This window comes from Lissotriton vulgaris, chromosome 6 (genome assembly GCF_964263255.1).
Source record: "Lissotriton vulgaris chromosome 6, aLisVul1.2, whole genome shotgun sequence".
NCBI classification, from domain to species: Eukaryota; Metazoa; Chordata; class Amphibia; order Caudata; family Salamandridae; genus Lissotriton; species Lissotriton vulgaris.
The window spans coordinates 1,747,710,527-1,747,724,484 of NC_141694.1; positions in this window are offsets into that span (position 1 = coordinate 1,747,710,527).

Consider the following 13,958-nt stretch of genomic DNA (forward strand, 5'->3'; position numbering starts at 1 on the left):
AATGGATGGAAACTCAAAGAGAAAGGGCCCAGGTTCAGTTATCAGATTCAACTGGTCCTTCGGGATGGTAACAACACTAGGGTCCTGGGAGGGAAAGGACTCTTGAATCTGCTTGATTTTAGTAGAGAAAAAACGACTTTTCCAGCGGGGCAATCTCGACCCCTCTTGCAGCCGCCCACAGTAGGGTCCTCTAATACTTCACACATGGAAGAAAGAGAGAGGGGCGAAAGAAATTACATGTCATGAGGTACAAATAGAGAAGGACAAATAAAGAAGGCAGTCAAGATCACCACTTGAAGACTCTTTTAGAACCCTGTGGGTAAAACTCTCACCCACTGTGGGTGACAATGACAATGCCATCAAGCTACTGTTTTACACACGGAACCCCCTGTACTGCCCACATACACTTCTCACTGACAGTGGAGGTTGTTGCTCCTTCCAGAAAAACTGACACATTATTGCAAACAACGCAAGTACTTTTATGCCAGGAAGCAATGCATTCATGATCAACAAAAACTGCTAATGTCGACTTTTGCTTTATTAATAATTGGGCAGAGGGTTGATGGAATGGGTTCTATAAATAATCAGAGTCTTGTCTGCCATTTTCTTTTGGCAGATGGAACTTAATATTTAATTAAATGTGCAATTTTAAATATGGACAAGATCAGTGTGCTTTGCTATTTCTCTGTAGAAGTCTTCAAAGAAATGTTTTTCTACAACACCAGATAACTTCCATACACTTTGGTTTAAAGGTAGATTGTATTGCCAAAGGCAATTATAATGTATTTGGGCCAAGCTGGAGATCCATGAGATGGTTGCCAGATAATCATGTACCTTAACTGTTTCATGGTAAAGACTATCCAATATACAAGTGATCAATAAAACTGTAACCCTGAAGGAGGAGGCAAATAACATCTCTTATGATACTTTGAGACTGATATCTAGAACTCCCAAAACTCTCTTGATGTCAAATAGTTACAAAGCTTCAAAAAGTAACTTTGAATGGTATTGTTATATGGTTCCTACAAATCTTGCGGGACTGTGTATTTAGAAAAAAGTTCATAATGCAAAGAATGAGTCTTCTTACATAATCAGTAAATGTTGGTCTATTTCGCTAGCTCACGGTACTGCATCAAAACCCCTAACCTTACAGAGTTATAGATGTTGTCAGTAACCTGGAACATGAATCTCAGACCAACATTTACTGATTATATAAGAAGACTCGGGGTCTCATTACGATGTCCTGACTGCATGATTACAATGCAACCACTTATTGTGTGGTCGCATGTTCACATTTGTCTATGGGAGCTTGTGCTATGGCTGTAAACCGGTCGTAGCACAAGCTCTCATAGAGAAATGTGCGTTTGTCTAAATCCCTGCACCCTGTGGCAGGCACATTGAGCATTGAGATTTATAGGGGGGCACCATAGGTGCCCCCCTCCCAGGCCCACAACCTTTGGCCGCAAGGGCAAGGGACCCTGCTAGGGGCCCCCAAAGTTGCTTTTCAATAGCCTTTCCTTGTCGAAAAGGCTGGCATGGAAAGGCTGTTGGAAACCAACATCGTAATCTGGACAGCGGAATCGCCATCCTATTGAGATTACGGGCTGATCTATGACCGACCGACTGGCTTCTTGAGCCCATTTGAAGCCAGCCAGAACAACCAGCTAGTTTCAATTCTGATCGCCTAGATTGTAATCTATTATTGAAACCGTCGACGACCTGTGGTCAGAGGCTTTCCGACCGACATTGCATTCAGCCTCTAAGTCTCGGTATTATGAAGGTTTGCTGTTCTAAATACACAGGCCTACTAGAATCGTAGAAACCTGTTAACATTATGACCAGGAATGCTACAAGAAGAAACAAAATCCTCTCAGTATTCCGTAGATCGAGACCTATGTTTTCTGATGGGGAGATGATTGTGGAACACTCTAAAGCCCTAGTTAAGTATGAGTATAGGAATAAGCAGCTGTAACACTAAAGCTCTGTTTGAAAAAGATTCAAAGAAATTCCGGGAAATAGTTAAATGGATACTCAGCAGTCTACTAACTAAACAATATCAGGTAGTGGAGGCCACAGAATGGCATTGGCACTCCTTCAGCCTCATGACAATTGTAATGACATTGTAATGACTCAGAAAGTACATTTAATGATCATCTTGAATAATCGTATCTTCAGGAGTTGGAGTCAAGTGACAAATTCACAATAGAAGTAGAAAGTAGAAAACCATAAAAGGTTCAGATCCAGATACTGTCTCCACTGATGTTTTCCACAACAACATCTCTCTATGGGTCCCTATCCTCAAACTAGTTTGTAATGTCACATAGAATAACAGAGCAATATCTGAGTCTTGGAGAGTGGCAATTATAGTTCCAATATTTAAAAAAGGCTCCTGTACAGACCTTGGAAATTATCTTCCAATATTCTTACTAGAGGGGTCAGGCAAAATCTGTGGAAACTTGTTGCTTTATCATATTCAGGACTTGCTCGAGAAACAGAATTAGCTTCAGAAATGGAGTAGGCTCAGTCGACCAAGCATTGACATTACATCTGACTTGAATTAAATTCATGATGATAAAAAGTCCACCTTGTTTTAAACCTTTATGGACTGTTTATAATTTAATCACTAACACTCTTCCATGGACCTCCTTTAGGGACCAACTTATACTGAGGAAATTACAAATTTCTTGGAAGCTTCTTCATTACAATACCATTGTCATGGTTAAATATTGTAGAAAAGGATTGCATGAAAAACACTGAAGTTCTATGTATTGAAATTTACAAAATGAAAACTGTTTACCCTGCTCCCTCTGGTGCTAATGTTTTGAGTTTCAAGCAGGCCACAGATTTTCAAAAGATTAAAAACCTCCTTTTAAAGTCAATGTTACATCTTGGCCTTGGTACTCCAATGGCAGCAATAAGACTTGAACAGGGCGTGCATTATATAGACTCAATAGTATTCCTAAAACCTCTTCTTTTTTAGGCTAAGCTCTGGATGACCATGGTAGGCACTTTGGGCCTATTATGATGTTGGGCGGACTTGCGTCTACCGATTCCCGTCTCAGAAATGGAACCGACCGATCTCCGGTGGGCAGTCCCTCCCACCTCATTATGAAGCGACTGCACATGGTGCGGTTGCATTCCGACATCTACCAAATGTAAACCAGCCGTAGCAGTTGCTCCCATGCAGGAAATGTGAGGTGGTGTTAATCCTATATGCCCTATGCCCTATGACAAAAATCAGGGTGAGGGCATCATCACAAAAGACGGTGAACATATTGTCCACAGCCATGTTACTATGAACACACATCATGGTACCTTGGCTGAAGTACACCACTTACATTATAAGCTCGCAACTAGAAACCTTCATTCACTTGTACCTGTGGGATATACATGGATACGAAGTAATATTACCAACTTAGACACAGTTGGGGTGAGATTGCCTCTTCAACCACACATATTAGTACCAGGCAACTCCCCATTCTAAGATAGCCACCACCAATTTGGGAACCTTGCAGAACCCAGCAGATACATAACATCACCACACACCCACATAGCGGACCGCAAATCCCGACACGTAGGCCCCACAAATGACTTACTACCACCAGACAGGTATGGCACCCTGTCGCCACGACAACCTCCCACCCGTCAATGCTCCTAAATTAGTTAATTTTAGGTGAGAGCCAATGCATTTTCTACATGCACTCGGCCTGCTCGGCCATTGTGAAGTCCTTCTTCAGTTTTCTCCCTCTCCAGCGGACAAGATCCTGCTTCTCCGCCAGCACGGAGGTCCTTCGGCCACACTAATTGATTATAGCTGACCAGGATTCTACGGCATCCTGGGTGATAAAAACCCAGCTATCCCTCTCATTCTGCATCTACAGGATGGTAGTGGAGGGTAGGTATCGGAAAACATCCTGCAAAAATCACTTTTCTCCTTAGCAGCTACGTCACTGACCTCTACCTGACCTAAGGGGTCTATCTTCCCTGATACAGGGGTAAGTCCTATCCTTTTTGCACTCCTTGATCTGTCTTACCCTTGTTTCACTTGACATTTTCAACAGTGAAAGCTTATCACGTATGTTTCTAGCATGCAAATTGTTACTGGTAAAGAGTGAGATGCCAAAATTGTTTTTGTCTTTTATATTATAAAAATAAATTCTTGGCTTGTAAGTGCTACATTTGATTCGCTATGAACTGTACTGTGTTACTTTACGCCATGGTCTGACGGCAGTTCCCTCATGGCCACCATTTCCCTTTTCTCTTTCTTTTTTTCTCTCTTACAGGTGGAATCATCCCCACTGCACGAATGCAGGTGCAGTTTTCTATTTATTTTTTGAGTGGGTACCCGACACCTAATAAGGTGCCCCATTGCCATATTACATAGGGTAGGTAATACTTAGGTCCTGATGAATTGTCATTTGACCCACCAGGCAGGCAGGCAGGCAGGCAGTTTAGGCATGAAACATGTTGACCTCACTATATATAATTAAAATATTCCTTTCACATGTCAACTATTAAGGTACATCATACCCATAGATAGCATGATTGTTTTTAATATATCACTTCACCCACCACCCTATCCTCATCCCTTTTACTTGCACTCATCAAACAGCATATCTTGACTAAAAAGATCTCCGCTAAAGAGCCCACAGGACCGCCAGGCATTGTAGCGCCGGCCTAAAGAGGAGCGCCCAATGATGAAGCATGACAACCCATCAGGTGTGTGAGGGCATTTTGATCGGACCACACGGATCCCACACGGCCGGGCTATCGATGCCATTGTAATTTGTTTCTTCTCTGAGGAACTACCCCCTTGCTTGTTTTATACATTAAATCCTGCACCCCGTGGCAGGCACCTGAAGGCACAGGGAGTAACAGGGGGGCATATGGTGTCACTCTGCCGCCAACCGGAGGCTATAAAGAAAAGGGAGCCCTGCTCCCCTACCTCTGCCTTCCATTGTGAAGCTCGTTTTTGACTATCACAATCTGTGCACTTTTTCCCTGCTAACCAGTGGTCAAGTGTTTGTGCTCTCTCTTGAAAACATGGTACATTTGGCCTATGCCTAAATGTTATGTTATGTTATGTTAATAACAACTTCTAAAGCGCACGGTCACCCTTAGGTTTCATGGCGCTGAATGGCAGATTTAAATGGTTAAATGGCAGATTTAATTTTCTTATAAGTCCCTATTAAATGATACTACATATAACCAGAGTCTGTAAATTAAATGCTACTGGCGAACTGCAGCACTCTTTGTGAAAACCGCTAAAGTAGCCTTTTAAAATATGTCTCAGGCCCTTCACTGCAGCCTGAAGCACCGTTTTAAATTGCCATTCCATTTTTTTGTTGTAAGGCCTTTCTCTCACATAGGCAAACACGGGATTACCTTACTTCAGGTGATGAGAGAAAATATTGAGGGCCTCATTTGGATGTCGGTCAGAAGGTGACGACATCCATGGTTTAAACTCCGACCACATTATTACAAAGAAGGCGGTCAGAGTTTAAACCGGCCAGTCAACCTGACTGGTTTCCAATTGGTTCAAGGAGCCTGTCAGCCATTCGGAAACTGATCATAACCCCTAATGGATAGCGTTTCGACCATTGCGATTATGATGGCGGTTTCTGACAGGCTTTGTGACATAGAAAGCCTGTCGGAAAGCTGGCCCCCCTCCTTTCACGGCCTCTGGTTGTGGGCCGGGAGGATATCTATGGTGCCCCCCTGTAAATCCCTGACACAGTGCAGGAATTTACAGTAACTTCCAATTCTTCATGGAGCTTGTGCTGCAGTCACTTTCTGACCACCACACAGGCTCACATAGTGACTGCGCCATGTGTGATCACATCGTAATTGCCGTTTTGAACTGCCGACCCGACGTCGGTCAGTTCCGAAACTGAAGAGCTGTCAGTCGAAGGCAACTCCGACCAACATCATAATCAGGCCCAGAGTTGTAAATATCGACTTGTACAAATATCGAGGAAAAATATTGTGACATTGAAATATCACCAGCAAGAATATCGTCGTCAAGAATATAGATCTTAAGGTAAGTAATAGCGGTATTTAAAATATTGAGTCTATTAATATTGATTACAGTAATATTACAGTAATATCGATTTGTAATTATTATTATGTATTTTGGAATATATTTTCTTGTTTGAAATCTTTTTTATTAATTAAACAATCAAACAGCATCATAGAACAATGACAGTAATAACATCAGCATCAAGCAAGGAGATTACAAGCATTTTAGTCCATGTCGCGTCGCAAATGCTTATCAGTTGGCTCTAGGGACCACTAATGGCTATCAGGATTCACCGGACAACAGGCACATATCTTATCTATGAAAAGGAAAGAGAGGTCAGGTCTGTGATCTATACTACTATTATAAAGAGAGAACACAAACCTTTAAGCCAGGTAAACTCGGGAACCACAGCGCCAATTCAAACACCCGATACATCATTGTAATTGTAAGGGTGTGCAAATGGACATAGGCTATATAAATAAAAAATATATACGTTGTTTAAGAAATTTAAGTTAAATAAAAAAGTAGTCCCTCCAAAGTAGCGCCGGCCGCGATGTGCGTGCTGACATCAGGAGTGGCGTACACGAGGGCGAGGAGAAGCGGTGACGAGCGGAGGAGCGGGTGCTTGCAGCAGAGAGCGTGGAGGTAAGGCAAAGGCACGTTTGCAGATGACACCGACTGAATGTGAGGATTCTGGCCCATGAGGTCGGAGTCAGAAAACACCCGTCTACCTTGTGACGGCTGAGCGATATATCCCTGCCATCGGAGCATGTAAGATTTAAGTAACATGTGCAAAATGCAGGTCCGCACAACGAGAGAGGATGTGGTCTGACGGATAGCAGTGCCGACTTTGGTGCTAAAAACCAAGGTTCGAGACTCGTGACACCCAGAAATAAATTGGACACTTACAAGTCATAGTTTTTAATGTGCGTTGGGTGTTTACAAGTGCATACATCGTTTTTCATTCAGTGCAAGCCCTGCACTCTTTATTTCTGCCACTTAATTAGAAGGAACCGTGTGCTTGTCAAAATATATTTTGAAACAATCCATTCACTGAACTGTAACAATACCTTTGGCACAATGGAAGGGTTTACTTGACGACAAAAAAGCTGTTCCAGTCATGGGAAGTATATTGCAATTGCCCGATTCTATTTTATTGCACGATACTTCAGAGAAAACCTGTGTCACCCTCGAAAGGTTTGAAACATATTTTCAGGTGATTACTTTCTTTGACGTTTAAATCATGATTCTCAATACCTCTGCTAATGTCTCACATCCTTTGATCTCCTGATTCTGACTGAGAGCTGCTGCCAGTGGGCTCATCATAAATTATACCAAGCAAACACAAAGGTGATATTGGTTTTGTGATGAGTGAAATTGCGTCTTTTCGGTTAACTTGTTTGTATTTGTGGTTATGTGGATTGTTAATACGTGTTTGTGATAATGGATCAATGATGTAATTAAGGAATATATGAGTGAGTGTTTCTAGGCATAAATGGGAGAGGAACTTGGTGCATATATGTAAGAAGAATGAGTTCATATATGGATGAATGACTGGGTGCATTGAAACATTTTTCAGTGAATGGATGGATGAATCTGTTTGTGGGAGTGTATGGATAAATAATTGAAACATTGCATCTACCAATGTGGCATCATCTTACTGCTGGACAAATCAAGCAGTCAAATATGAGTGCACCTGCCTGAGCAAAACAGTTGAACTGCTACGCTGATATACTGTACGGCTTGGGTGAATGACAACAATTCCAAATCCCGATTTTGGGTAAGGTGTTAGCAAAAACAGTTTAATCTATACTACTATTATAAAGAGAGAACACAAACATTTGAGCCAGGTAAGCTCGAAAAGTACACCACCAATCAAAACACCCAAGACATCTTTGAAAACCTCAGGGCAAGCAGAAGGACATAGGCTATTTAAAATAAAAAATATATGTAGTTTAAAAAAATTTCGAAATAAAAATAAAGTAGTCCCTTGCAAGTAGTGCCGGCCGCGACGTCTGCGTGATGACATCATTTGCGTTTGCGCTCCCTGGCAACACTTCCGGAAATGGCGCCGAAGATCGCGACCTGCTGGGAGGACTTCCGTGGCCCTACTTGCTGCTGGGCAAAGTGGCGGCCTGTGCGGGGGGGGGCACCTGGAAAGTGGCGGCCTGTGCGGGCGGGGCGCCTGGAGCGGGACCGGCAGCTGAGGTAAGGATCAGGGGAGGGGGCCGGGACGGGAGGGGGCTGGGATGGGCCGGGCGGGAGGGGGCCAGGGGCAGAAGTGCACGGAAGCCTCAAATGCTGCCCCCAGCCCCTTTCTGCCCCAGGCAACGCTGGGGCGGGCTGCTAGTAGTATAATAACATAAGTAATGACGGATTGCTTTCTCCTTGTATAGCAGTTCTACAATGGAGGAAGACACTAACCACATAGTGAGAGAAAAAGAGAAGGAAACCCCACAAGAAGTAGGGAAAAGAGCACAGGTGAGGGAAGAAGGGGAAGGGAGTATCCTAACCTCAACTAAAAAGGGAAAGGAGGATATGAAAGTGGTCTGCTTAAGAGGGGGGGTATTATAGAAGGAATAGTTTGCATCCTGTAGGGTTTGTGGTATTCCCCAGCCCTGGCCTCGATGGCTCATTTGCCTGTTTCGCCTCAGTCCAAGAGATCCTTCCCCCTTGGGAGCAGAGCATCCACAAATAATTGGAGAGCTCGCAGACAAGGAGGGATAAAGCGGGCATGCTCTAGTTTGGATAGATGTTGTACCAGGGCCTGCCAAACCCGTTTGAATTTGGAGTCCACCTGAATAATGCGACTGGAGAGGAGGTCCATTGCCATTACATGCCACAGGCGGGTGAGCCATACCGAAGTTGGGGGGATTAGTGCTTTTTTTCAAGTGAAGTGCAATGGTCTGTTTTGCTGCTCTTAACATATGGAGTATAAAACTCCAATCTGAGTGCGTCATGGCCTAGAGAGCCTGTGGATGAAACCCCAGAACTACCACTCCGAGAGTGTTCGGTATGGGGGACCATATGGCATCTTTGATGCGGCTCAGCACCTCTTTCCAAAAGATCTTCAAGAGTGGGCAAGACCACCATTTGTAGAGGAACAACCCTGTGTCGGCCCCACATCGGCAACAGAGAGCTGTGGAAGAGGGGAATATTTTCTGGAGTTGAAGGGGGGCATATTACCACCGCGTCATCAGCTTATAGGTGGAAATGTAGTGTGTAATACTTTAAAGGTGTTGGGTCTGTCCCTCCATAGCTGTTCCTACTGCTCAGGGGGTGCGATCTCCGCTAAGTCTGCATGCCATTTCCGTTGATAAGGATGGAAAGATAGAGGGTGGGAGTGCTGTAGAACCTTGTATGTTCGAGAGATCAGGCCCCTTGGTCCATCAAATGATCGTACCAGCAATTCGAAGGGGATCAATGGGCCCGTGGCTTCCAGTGTTTTTTCCAGAGTGTGTAGCCCATGTCTAATTTGATAATACTGGAGTTGTGTCTTAGAGGGAAGGCGGTATTCCTGTTTGCATTGATCAAATGTTTTAAAGTTATCTCCCACAAGCAGGTCAGCTATTGTGCGACAGTCTCCGGCCACCCAGGCCTAGAATGAGTGAGGCTGAAAGGCCGCTGCTGACTCTGTGTCATGAAGGCAACGCAAAGGGCACCGTCACAATGCTGCACCGCGACGCTGGTCTCACCAACGATACCTGCTGATGCCGCCACCGAGCCGCTGCTCGCACCGCGACCTGTGGGTAATGCACTCCGCACTGCTCTGCTTCACGGCGACGCCATGGCACCGAACAGGGCACTGCTGCAACACCACACAGTGACCCTGGTCTCACCAACGACTTCTGCTGATGCCGCCAACGAGCCGTTGCTCGCCCCGAACCTGCGTGTACCGCACACCGCACCGTCTCTCTTCATGACGATGCCTTGGTATCCCTGACGACGATGCTCCATGCCAAAATCGACGCCGCTGCTTGCACCATGTTTCGAGGGCACCGCTCATAAAGATACACGATGCATCACCCTTGTCCCGCACCACACCCTTGCACTACCGATGCCGGCGCCATCTACTCCAGTTCGTCAGACAACGACAATGCCCCCCCAACAACAACGCAGCTGCTTGCCAGCACCGTGATGAGCACCGCCTTCATCCCACACCCCGACCCTCGTCTCACCGACGCCGCCATCTGATGCCGCCACTGCCAGCACCGTGATGAGCACCACCTTCATCCCACACCACGACTCTGGTCTCACCGACGACCCCATCTGATGCCGCCACTGAGCCGTTGCTCGCACCGACACCTGAAGGCATTGCACGCTGCATCACTGCACTTCACACCTCAGCACACGCCTGCCGATGCCAGCGCTCCTGATTCCATCAGAGAGGAGATCGACTTGCAACGCATGTGACTTCGAGGCCATCGACAAATCCTGCACCGACCTCTGGAACTGCCGCCTGCGGACGCCGTGTTTTTGCAAGCTCAACGAGAGGTCATTGATGCCCTGCATTTCTAAAAGGTACTGTTTGTGGGTCTTCTCGATACCGTAGCTGGCCCGCGACGCCGCGGTCAGCCAGAACTGTTTGGACTTGTTTGCTCAAGATGTCGTGATATCTCTGGATGGAGCTATCGACTTCAAGGAACTATTTTTAAAGCATATTTTGATAAGTGAATATTTTGAAGTAGTGTATTGTGGATTTTTATCATTTTTGGTCTTGTATAAAAAAAATTATATAAAAACTAGCAGCCCGCCCGCCTGGGGCAGAAAGGGGCTGGGGGCAGCATTTGAGGCTTCCGTGCACTTCTGCCCCTGGCCCCCTCCCGCCCCCGCCTGCCCCCTCCCGCCCGGCCCATCCCAGCCCCCTCCCGTCCCGGCCCCCTCCCCTGATCCTTACCTCAGCTGCCGGTCCCGCTCCAGGCGCCCCGCCCGCACAGGCCGCCACTTTCCAGGTGCCCCCCCCCGCACAGGCCGCCACTTTGCCCAGCAGCAAGTAGGGCCACGGAAGTCCTCCCAGCAGGTCGCGATCTTCGGCGCCATTTCCGGAAGTGTTGCCAGGGAGCGCAAACGCAAATGATGTCATCACGCAGACGTCGCGGCCGGCACTACTTGCAAGGGACTACTTTATTTTTATTTCGAAATTTTTTTAAACTACATATATTTTTTATTTTAAATAGCCTGTGTCCTTCTGCTTGCCCTGAGGTTTTCAAAGATGTCTTGGGTGTTTTGATTGGTGGTGTACTTTTCGAGCTTACCTGGCTCAAATGTTTGTGTTCTCTCTTTATAATAGTAGTATAGATTAAACTGTTTTTGCTAACACCTTACCCAAAATCGGGATTTGGAATTGTTGTCATTCACCCAAGCCGTACAGTATATCAGCGTAGCAGTTCAACTGTTTTGCTCAGGCAGGTGCACTCATATTTGACTGCTTGATTTGTCCAGCAGTAAGATGATGTCACATTGGTAGATGCAATGTTTCAATTATCTATCCATACACTCCCACAAACAGATTCATCCATCCATTCACTGAAAAATGTTTCAATGCACCCAGTCATTCATCCATATATGAACTCATTCTTCTTACATATATGCACCAAGTTCCTCTCCCATTTATGCCTAGAAACACTCACTCATATATTCATTAATTACATCATTGATCCATTATCACAAACACGTATTAACAATCCACATAACCACAAATACAAACAAGTTAACCGAAAAGACGCAATTTCACTCATCACAAAACCAATATCACCTTTGTGTTTGCTTGGTATAATTTATGATGAGCCCACTGGCAGCAGCTCTCAGTCAGAATCAGGAGATCAAAGGATGTGAGACATTAGCAGAGGTATTGAGAATCATGATTTAAACGTCAAAGAAAGTAATCACCTGAAAATATGTTTCAAACCTTTCGAGGGTGACACAGGTTTTCTCTGAAGTATCGTGCAATAAAATAGAATCGGGCAATTGCAATATACTTCCCATGACTGGAACAGCTTTTTTGTCGTCAAGTAAACCCTTCCATTGTGCCAAAGGTATTGTTACAGTTCAGTGAATGGATTGTTTCAAAATATATTTTGACAAGCACACGGTTCCTTCTAATTAAGTGGCAGAAATAAAGAGTGCAGGGCTTGCACTGAATGAAAAACGATGTATGCACTTGTAAACACCCAACGCACATTAAAAACTATGACTTGTAAGTGTCCAATTTATTTCTGGGTGTCACGAGTCTCGAACCTTGGTTTTTAGCACCAAAGTCGGCACTGCTATCCGTCAGACCACATCCTCTCTCGTTGTGCGGACCTGCATTTTGCACATGTTACTTAAATCTTACATGCTCCGATGGCAGGGATATATCGCTCAGCCGTCACAAGGTAGACGGGTGTTTTCTGACTCCGACCTCATGGGCCAGAATCCTCACATTCAGTCGGTGTCATCTGCAAACGTGCCTTTGCCTTACCTCCACGCTCTCTGCTGCAAGCACCCGCTCCTCCGCTCGTCACCGCTTCTCCTCGCCCTCGTGTACGCCACTCCTGATGTCAGCACGCACATCGCGGCCGGCGCTACTTTGGAGGGACTACTTTTTTATTTAACTTAAATTTCTTAAACAACGTATATATTTTTTATTTATATAGCCTATGTCCATTTGCACACCCTGACAATTACAATGATGTATCGGGTGTTTGAATTGGCGCTGTGGTTCCCGAGTTTACCTGGCTTAAAGGTTTGTGTTCTCTCTTTATAATAGTAGTATAGATATTGGATATTTTTCAAAACTGGTGTGGTGTCCTTTTGTAGTGCTTACACTGTATTACTGTTGGTTATGTGCAAATGCTTTACACACTGCATCTAAGATAAGCCTGACTGCTCGTGCCAAGCTACCAAGAGGGTGAGCAGAGATTATTTTAGAAGTGTAACACCCTTATCCTGACTAGAGTGGTGGTTTCTGCCTGGCTTTAGCACATGCCCTAGCCTGCCAAAAATCCAATTTCTAACATTGGTTGTCAGTGTTGAGGATAGGACTTGTGTGTGTGCACTTGACTTACAGTGATTGGTGTGCACTACTACCATGTCGCAGACCACATACTGTTTTTTTTGGTCTATTTTTGCCTTTACATTGGTTTTGAGCTTGAACTTTCCAGTACAACATGCCTGAATCAATTGCATCATCTGTTGAATCCTTGGAAGTGGCCTTTGAGGAGGAGAGGTTAGAAACCTACAATGTGAAGGAATTGAAGGTGATCTGGAAAAACCTCAAAATCCAAATCAGGGGCCTCACCAGAAGAGAGGTGCTACAAAAGGCACTAAGGGCCTGGGTAGCAGCCAGACAAGCTAGTGAGCTCTCTGGGGATCTTGGCATGAAGGCAGAGGAGCCTATTCCATGGGTGGATGTGCTTTTGGGAAGGGGGCACCCTCTAAACCAGGCCACAGCAGTTTGTCCACAGAGGAGCTGGAGGACAGGCAGGAAGCAACGAGAATTGCTGTGGAACTGGAGAAACTTAAGTTAGCCATGGAGGAGAAAAGAATGATGTTAGACCATGAGTATAAAATGAGAGAGATGGACTGGGAAGCTAGTATGGCTTGGCCCAGCTCAGATGGTGGCAGCAAAAGGGTTAGGTCCAGTACTGAGGATGAGGTACACACACACACAGGCTTGGGGCCCTGCTTCAAGGAGCAGTTTGACATACATCAGGGGGTTCAGGGTTGTGAGGTTACTCCAGTGGTGCACAGTGTCCCTGAGGTGGATTGGGGAACTGGCACCGGGGATAATTTGCCTGGTAGTGGAAGGGACACTCTACTGAGAGGTGCAGGAAGAGGGGTTCCTGCATGATAGAAGCCCTTGTAATAGAGTATGGAGACCAGCCAGAGGAGTATGGGTTAAGAGACAGCAACAATCAGACACTGTCTAACCAGTCTTGTGAGAATGATGTGAGGTACT